Source organism: Prionailurus bengalensis, chromosome D2 (genome assembly GCF_016509475.1).
Source record: "Prionailurus bengalensis isolate Pbe53 chromosome D2, Fcat_Pben_1.1_paternal_pri, whole genome shotgun sequence".
NCBI lineage: Eukaryota > Metazoa > Chordata > Mammalia > Carnivora > Felidae > Prionailurus > Prionailurus bengalensis.
The window spans coordinates 13,921,347-13,930,458 of record NC_057351.1 but is presented as its reverse complement, the minus strand read 5'-3'; the positions used below and the strand labels follow the sequence as shown (position 1 = coordinate 13,930,458).

At 50.8% G+C, this 9,112-nt stretch overlaps 1 long non-coding RNA gene across 2 annotated transcripts; it reads right to left on the bottom strand.

Moving 5' to 3' along the window:
• Positions 1-354: 354 nt before the first annotated feature.
• LOC122492725 lies at positions 355-8,371 on the bottom strand. Of its 2 annotated transcripts, XR_006299751.1 has the most exons (3): positions 8,325-8,371; positions 970-1,882; positions 355-737 (listed from the first exon to the last, which is right to left on the bottom strand). It is a non-coding gene; the product is annotated as an uncharacterized LOC122492725 (long non-coding RNA). The 2 variants fall into 2 exon arrangements; XR_006299750.1 differs by lacking the exon at positions 8,325-8,371 and having other exon boundaries at positions 970-2,045.
• Between the last annotated feature and the right edge of the window lie 741 nt (positions 8,372-9,112).

Here is a 9,112-nt window from a genome sequence, read left to right as displayed (position 1 = left end):
TGTGATACTGAGCAACTCATTTCCACTTCACAGGCTCTGCTGAGCTGTGCCACAGAAAGACAAATCCCAGACGTGGAAGGGGCGGGAGGAGGGGGAGGGGGAGGGGCCGGCGGGGAGGGAGGACGGTGGAGGAGAGGGAGGGAGGGAGGGAGAAGATGAAAGCAGAAAAGGACCGCATTTATTAAGCTGTTTTTCTTTTGGTGAAAAGAAGCATTTATCAGTGATTTCATATATCATGTGAGAGGTGGCTTCCTGCCAATTTCCAAGAATCCAAACAACCCACTGACATCATATGCTAAATATAGCTCAGCCTTTGCTTTAGGTGAATAAATAATGCCGCTGGAAAGGAATAGGTTCTCTTCAGTTACATGTTTATTATGATCAGGCTGTCAGGCTTGTGTAATCAAGAGAATAATGCCCGGTTCCAAGGAGGGATTGTAGGCTATGAACTCTTCAAACAGTTTCGGGAGGGGAACGATAAAGCCCCATTCTGATGGCCTTTCCAGATGGCCAGCTGAGCCTGGCCCTGAGAGGGGAGGTGGGGGATTCAGGTGTCGTGGGTCTTCAAAGCCCTGATGAGAGCGTGTGCGTGTGCGTGTTCCCATGTCTGCCCTGTCCTCTGAACCAGCAAGGAGAGGTGGCTGATCCCTCTGCGGGAAATGCCCAGAATGAAGACATTCAAAGGCACGGGTGTGGTCCCGAGCTTTCCACGAGGCTGGGGTGGAGGCGAGCGGGAGCTGGAAAAAGAGCAGGCTGTGGTAGGTGGGAAGGATGGCCGAGGAAGGCCCTCCCTGTGTTCTGCGGGCCTTCAGGTAAGGGGGCTCCCCTAAGGGCGTCTGGAGATCCTACCCCACTGCCCTCCGGCCTTTGATTCCACCCCCCTGGAGCTTCCGCGTTGTTGTGTCAGAGCCACCTGAAGAATTAAGGTTTCTAATGAGCCCCAGAGATGCTGGCCTGCCCCCAGCTCACCCAGGCTCGTGGAGGACAGAGGGAGCCACGCTGAAGGGCTTGCAGGTACTTGGGGGGAAGCGAGCAGCCGTAGGGAGAAGAAAGGACAAGAAAATCAGCGCCGAGAGAGATAAGGAGACTGTGAATCAAAATAGCTGCTGGAAGGTGTTGGATCTCTACTAACATCTGCAAGATTTCTCTTCACAGTCACGGATACAATAGAGGTGGTTGCTATGGAAACGTGAAAAGCGGCAAGGGGAAGGGCGAGGGCTGGATAGAAAGAGGAAAGAGGAAAAGGCACACGACACTTTTAAATCATCAAAGAGGGATACGACGGCACTTTCCATCTCCGTTAGGAGAATGGAAGTTATTGAGCCCAGGGAGCGGTGAATACTACGCGGGACGGGACGGGTGGGGTCAGGCACTCGCAGACACTGTGATCCCTTCCCCCACCCCCGTAAGCCCGGGCGTTGAACCTGCTCCCCTGCAGTTAAGATCACCCACCGGAAAAGCATTTCGGGCCTGTAAACTCTGCTCCGTGGGGTTTCGCCACGGCCTTCCATAACGACCTTGGAGAGATCAGGTCATTTCTCTGTGCCGTGGTTTCATCACCTACCTGCCTCCCAGAGAGGAATGACGAAGCACTTTGCTCAAGAGAAGAAATGATGGCGCAGTTTAAGGGCAGGAGCATGACGGAGCCCCCAGCGCGGCCCGCGGGGGGCCAGGAGGGCTGCACGGGCCCACGCCGCGACTGAGCCTCCCAACTTTGCTTCCTTTCGGGGCCGGTGTTAGTGGCACGAAAGCGTTTTCTGAGGCTGAGGAGAATTTTAACAAGCCGCTTACCTTTCATCCAGAATTCGCAAATACACTCCCCTAGACACCGGCGCTCTCCGATGTAAATATAATGTGAACCGCAGAGGCCGCTTAGATTTTCCTAGGAGCCATATTTTTAAAAGTAAAAAGAAAGAACATCAATTGCTCTCTACCCTCAATATATCTAAAATGCAATCATTTCAGTATAATCCATATAGAAATCATCAGTGAGGTATTTTATATTCTTTTTTTTTTCCATACCAAATCTTTGAGATCTGGTGTGTGTGTTTTTTTTTTTTTTTTTTAATTTTTTTTTTTCAATGTTCACTCATCTTGGGACAGAGAGAGACAGAGCATGAACGGGGGAGGGGCAGAGAGAGAGGGAGACACAGAATTGGAAACAGTCTCCAGGCTCTGAGCCATCAGCCCAGAGCCCGACGCGGGGCTCGAACTCCCAGACCGCGAGATCGTGACCTGGCTGAAGTCGGTCGCTTAACCGACTGCGCCACCCAGGCGCCCCTGGTGTGTGTTTTATACTTGTAACACATCTCAATGAGCCACGTTTCGAGGGCCCACTAGCCACAGTGGCTACTGCCTACCGTATTGGACATTGCAGCTCTAGAATTTTCTATCCTATGAGGAATACAGAGAGGTAAGAATACAAAAGAGGTCCATTTTGCTAGGACGCTAAATTCTAACCAATTGCCTTGTATCACTATTGGAACAATAAACACACACACACACACTTCGAACAGGTGGTCAGTCTCGAATATTCCTCTTTGCCGTTGAACAGTGACCATTCTGTGATCAAGATGAAAGTTGACGGGCCAGTGAAATCACACAGACTCAGCTCAAGCCACGGCTCTGTCACTTCCTGAGTGTGACTTTCTGAGTTTTCCCCAACCACACAATGGGAATTAGTGAGGCCGCCCAATCGCTTTTCGGAGTAAATAAGATAATGCCCAACGCAAGACCCAGCGCGTAGTAGGTGTTGTTAGGGTAGCTCACTTCCTGTCCCTGGTCTCAGCGCTAGTTTACCAGTCCTCCCTGGACCGTCTATTCTTCTCCAGGCCTCTGTGAATGAAGAAACTAGAACTGTGCGTGTCTTCGCGTACGGGAAACCACTGGAGGTAGAAAAAAAACACTGTAAGGATGGACATCGACTTATTCCACGAATTCAGCGCAAGTAATAGCTGGGTGTTTTCCCAGCACTGAAAGACACGAAGACTAGCCATTCCAAGTTCTTCTTGGATGGCCGTGGACTACACGGCAAGAGACTTAGAAAAGATAGTCAAAATACATCCTTCAGCTTCTGTGCTGTGCTGTCCAATACAGTAGCGACTAGTCACATGAGGCTATTGAAACTGACATTAGTTAAAACGTAAACGTTTTATTTTCTTGGGCACACTCTCGCCACATTTCAGGGGCTCAGCGGCCCCACGGGAAAAGGGGCTGCCGGTTGGACTGTGCAGGCACATTTCATCACAGAAATGCCACCCTGGGGATTTCAACCATTCATTCAATACGCAACCAAATATAAAACTCAGAGAGAGTAGGACATCGTGAGCGAGCCAGTCGAAAGCCAGACGAGATGGGTTCGATCCTGACCTCAGCACTTCCCAGATAAGTCAACTTACGTAAGTTTCTTAACCTCTCGGTGCCTTCGCTTTATCATCTGGATAATGGGGACCATGTTAGCAGAACTTAATTCAGTGGGGTGTTGTCACTTAAGGACAGAAAGGCACGTGAAGTGCTTCCCACAGCGCCTGGCATGTTGTGAGTGCTCAACTCACATTAGCTATCAGGACTAATTACACCATATTCACTACTTCCCAACATAAGGGAGGGTCGGGATCATACTTAAAGGTGAAGATACCCTTGATTAACCCAAAAAAGCTTCCCGGGAGAGGTAGGTAATCCCTTGAGCTGTGATTCAAAGGGAGTCCTGCAAGCATTCAAAACCCTCGGTGGGCATTTATTGAGCATTTACTGAGTATAAGGCGCTGTTATCGATGCAGAGATGATACGAAAAGCTCCCTTCCGCCCAGAAGTCCTCGAGGAGGACAAAAAATAGTGTTGATATGAGCAAGGGCCATGAAAGACTTAAGCACTGAGTGCCAGGTGAGCCTGGAGAGGGAACCTGTGACTGAGCTGCTGAGACCTCGGAGGGGTGGTCCCTGAGTAGACCCTTAGAGGGCTGGCAAATGGCAGGCAGGTGGAGGGAGGCAAAACCGATGAGTGGCCGGGCCTTACGCGGTGACTAAAGTCACCCGTCCCAGCCTCTGAATCTCTAGGGACAGTTAATCAGCTTCTTGCTGGCTAACAAGACAGACTCCAGCCTGTGCACGAGCACCCCCTATGTGGACAGAGCCCCTCAGGAGTAAGGGGAACCACCCAACACCACCCCCAGCCCAGCAGCCCTGGGGCCCGCCTGACTGCCCACCTCACCGCAGAGATGGGAAAACGGGGAGACGGTCAAAAATGGCTCGACTCTAAGACAAGTTTGAGCACGAGGAGTCGGGCGCCTCGCCCCATTATTATTCTGGTCACCGTTCATTCTTTCAAAGTTGGAAGTTTTGCACAGACACCAATGTTTCCTCTGAAAAGGGCCAGCACGTCCCTGAAGGCCGCCGCGGGGGTCAGGATGGGCCTGTTTGTCTAGTATCGACAGGCCGACGTGCCAGGCTGCTGCCCCCAAGGGCCGGACCGGTGTGCCAGTCAGGTACCGACAGCCAAGTTGGAAAGGAAAGTCAGAAGAGCATGTCTGTGGGGGCTGGGAAACTCTGAGGCTGCCGACCGCCCTGGAATATCAATGGGCCTGCACAGGCCTGACAGTCAGGAGGCGGGAGGCCAGACCAGCCTCCCTGCAGGCCTCTCCCAGCAGCTGGGGCTCACGCCCTGGAGATTAGGTAACTGGGGTCCTTAATGGGTGACGGATTGAGCCCACGACCTTCATTTACGCCCCAGGATGGAAACACTGCATCTACCCTCAGGAATTCTGGTTTCTTCCCTGCTTTCTCCTGTTCTTGCCGGCAGCCATCAGAGGAGGAAGGGGCCTTTCCAAAGATCTGGGCCTCCTGATGTCACCCAGCGTCCAGCCTCAGAGAGAGAGAAATGATGGGAGACGCCCTGAGGGTGACCAACCAGCTAGGGTCGTCTGGAACTACCCTTAGTTTTAGTACAGTAAGGCCCTCAGTCCTGGGCCAACTGGGACAGTGGGTCCCTTGCCTCTCGTCCAGCTTCCTGCTTGGCCCTCAGGCCCCAACTTGAGGTACTGACTGAGCAGCAAACATAGCTAGAGACTTCCATGAAAGGATTGGCCTTCCTCTCCCAACAAAGAGCTCTTTATGTTCTAGTCAGCGAAGGAAAAGCCTGCCAAGGCCGTTTACGCCCCTGCCTCAGCTGCCTGACCAGGAAGAAAAGTTGGTCAGGAGACTCAGAGGCCAGGGGAGAAAGACCGAGCGGCCACACCGCACAGTGAGAGCTGCCTGAGGTGGGTGCCTGGTGCCCTGCCCTGCTGGCGACCACAGAGTGTTTGAGCTTCGGGTCATCAGAGGCCCGGATAGGGAAAGGGCACAGGAGGAGACGGCCGGGCATCACGTCCGGGTCCCTGCATGTGCGCGCAGGGATGCGCTAGTAGACGTTTAACGGGTCCTCTAGGGTGGGGGGGCGCGGTGGAGCCCAGAGTAGCATTTGCCCATTTCTTTGGTGTAAACGTTTCACGGCTGATTTCCAGCCACCAGTGTGATGCCGCTGAACACAGAATGTGAAGAGATGCGCGTAGTTGGCCGTGACGAGCAGGGCCAGCTGTGTCCCTATGCTGTGCGTGTGGTCTGGCTGTGCCCACTGAGCGATACGGCCAAGCCCTGCACTGGGCGACAGAGAGGAGGCTGTCACTTCATGCCAGGGGGAGGGCGGGAGTTCCCAGTGCCTTCAGCAGCACCAGGAACCTATCTTACTCTCTGTTACTTGTAAGCGTGTTTCGGGAAACAGGAGTTATAAGGGACCAATTCCGAGGAAATGGGTGGGTCTATTGGTGGCTGCTGTAGGATCCATTCTCTAGCAAGCCAAGGCAGAATCAGATCTGCATTTGTCTATGCAAACGGTAGGGAATACACAAGGTAGTGTGATACTCCAAAAAACAAACAAACAAACAAAACAAACAAAAAAAATAAAAGAAAAGCAATTATTTTTCCTCACCACTAGAAAACACTGTTTTTGTGGCTCTAACCTAGAATCAATTATTAAACCCCTCTTTTGTATAAAGCATAACTTGTAGTGAACGCCAAGAGCGTCGTTCATTTCACTTAATGATAAATAAAATGATGTTTGACCAATTTGATGAAGACAGTAAGTCAAACTTAGATGTGCTGGCATTTGATGTTGCTGAAACCACAAATCTTACTGAAAAGCTTTTTGCATTTGAAATATGCCAAGTGCAAACAAAATTTAGGAGCGAAAGTAAAGTTAAATATTTAATGACATAATTAAGTCTTATTAATGGTATGTTCTTTATTTTGCAGATTAAATATTCACAACGATTATCATCTCTTTCATCTTTATTACTTAAGCCATGTGTTTTTTCATAATTATTTGTTAGGTATTTTCATTAACATTTGATGAATATTAATAGTTAAAATAAAAAACAGTTTTTATTTCTGTTGTAATGACTTTACAGGGATAATAATATATAACTAAATGTTTATCGTGTGTTCCACTTGCTAATATTTAGATCACTGGTTTTGTTGCCACCGAGTGGAGACGTGGAGCACTATGGGTGACAAATGACAATCGCCACAGTCTGCCATTATTCTTTATTTATTTATTTAATCCACTATTCTTAATGTAGCTTCTCTGTGGGACTAATATGAATTGTAAACTTACACATAAAACTCATAAGTAGTGTTTGGGGTTTAATCCTTCTCTGGTGTTAGTGATGGCTTGCCTCTCAGACATCCCAATTTATTTCCCATTTTTACCCCATTTTCCTCACCATTTTGGTCCATCATTGTTGATGCCGCTCTGGCGCATTCTCTCTCCGTGACATTGAAAGCTCAGACCCCATTGGGGCGCCCAGGGGCCTCAGTCGGTTAAGTGTCTGACTTCCACTCAGGTCCTGATCTCACGGTTTGTGAGTCAAGCCCCGTGTTGGGCTCTGTGCTGACAGCTCAGAGCCTGGAGTGTGCTTTGGATTTTGTGTCTCCCTCTCTCTCTCTCTCTGTCCCTCCCCCACTTGTTCACGCTCTCTCTCTCAAAAGGAAATAAATAAACATTAAAAAAACAAACAAACTTAGACCAATAGCCTCTCAGATATTTTCCTTCTGGCACAAAGGGCCGGGGTTTTCCATCCTGGACAATATGAAGCAAATGCACGTAGCTCTCCTAATTTTCCAATCAGGCAGTATTTGCAGAGAGCAAACAGGAGCGGGTCTAATCAACACGACGGCATAAAATGCATATGGCGGCCATCACTTCCGGCGCCAAGTGTGGCGGCCATATTGCCATCAGCAACGCACTCCAGAGAGCCCGTCGCTTCCGGGCAGCCCGGGAACTGCATCTTCCCCACCCCCACCTCCGGTTCCCACACCTTGTGCTGCTGACCCCCTTGAAGGCTTTCTGAGGCATACGTGCATTTTCCCTGGGGATGACCATTGGGGAAAGAATGGTGATGTATTATGGCCTTACAGTTGGGCCCGCAACCACAGAAGCCCTGGTCCGGGTCCCTGCTCAGCATTCTGGGACCAACAAGGCGGGCATCAGGGTGCAGACAGAGTCGTGCCAGTTAGGACACGGTGCCCTTTGGCTTTCCTCGCACAGCCTTTCCTCTTCTGCAGAAGGCATCTGCATTTTTAAAGCCACAGCCTGTTCTCGAGAGCTCTAAGCAGGAGTGAGGAGGGCTTCTAGCCAATGACAACCTACAGGTAGTTTATGATTTCAGTTTAGGAGAACCCGAATTCATTCCATTTCCTGAGAACCTACCACGACGCTCGGCCCTTTTGGAGGGCTCTTTCTGACTCTCCCGAAAACCCTGCAGAGAGGAAGAGATTGCCCCATTTTTATGGGGAGTGAGGTGAACACCCTAAGGTCTCACAGCTGGTGGTGGGCACAGCTGGGGTTCTAAGACACAAAGCCAGGACTCTCTGGCTCAGAATCCTGTGCGAGTCGACACTGCCTCCCTCGTCAGCTACTCGTCTCTGCGGCTATATAGGACACGCGCTCCAGAGAAATCTCATTGTTAAGAAAACCTGAATACAGACAGGCACAGGGAAAGGAATATGTGCCACCTTATTCGTGATGTGCAGGAAGAGAGCGTGGGTGTTTCCTGGCCCCACTGCCCTTATGCGTGCCAACTGTTTGGCCTGGATAGGAAAACACCATGCCCTGCTCTCAGATCTGTATGTGTGAGAGCTGGTCTCCTGCTAGACTGTCTTCAGCGCTCTGAGAAGCGGCCAGCCTTAGGTGTCCCCGTGTTCCCCCCCCGCCCACCCCCAACAAACCAGTCCTGGAGTATCTAAAACTCACACTTTAATGTCTGCTTAAACCACTTTCATTAACAAACGTACCAGTTCAGGATGCCTGGGTGGCTCAGTCGGTTAAGCGCCGACTTTGGCTAGGGTCATGATCTCGCGGTCCGTGGGTTCGAGCCCCGTGTCGGGCTCTGTGCTGACAGCTGGGAGCCTGGGGCCTGCTTGGGATTCTGCGTCTCCCTCTCTCTTTGTTCCTTCCCCACGCGTGCTCTGTCTCTCTCTGTCTCTCAAAAATAGACAAACATTAAAAATAATAATAATAAATTTTTTGAAGTGCCAGTTCTGGTGATTTCCACTCATGGATCTCTTGCTGTTGCCTCTAAGAGCCTGGCTGCATGTGGACAAGGCTGCCAAAAGCAAGTCACGAGATAAGACAGGCTCAATTCCTACCACACCCCGGGGGATACATCTCCCAAGCGACACACGGGCCTCAGTTTCCCCTTCCTGCTCTGAGCACATGGAGAAGAAAGCCCATGTGGGCTCAAAAAGGACAAATATGGAATTTCTGCAGCCCAGGGTGAGCCAGCCGGCTCGGCCGCACACAGTGACGTCAGGCTGCCCCTGGCTCTCGTCTGTAATGTCTCTCCTTGTCGAGCCCGCAATGTGACCATTGTTTATTACCTATCGAGCCTCAGCACCATATTTGGCTCTGCACACAAGATTGATAGATTCTTCCTGTCACCGGCCTCACTCGGGTGGCAGGGCTCCAGGCGTCCTCCCCACCTTCTTCTCTTCCTTCCACCTTCCAACAATCCCAGAGACTCTGAGCAGGCCTCCCCACCGCCGCTGCAGACCCCTTTGAAGAAGCTGTTTCTGGAACAAGA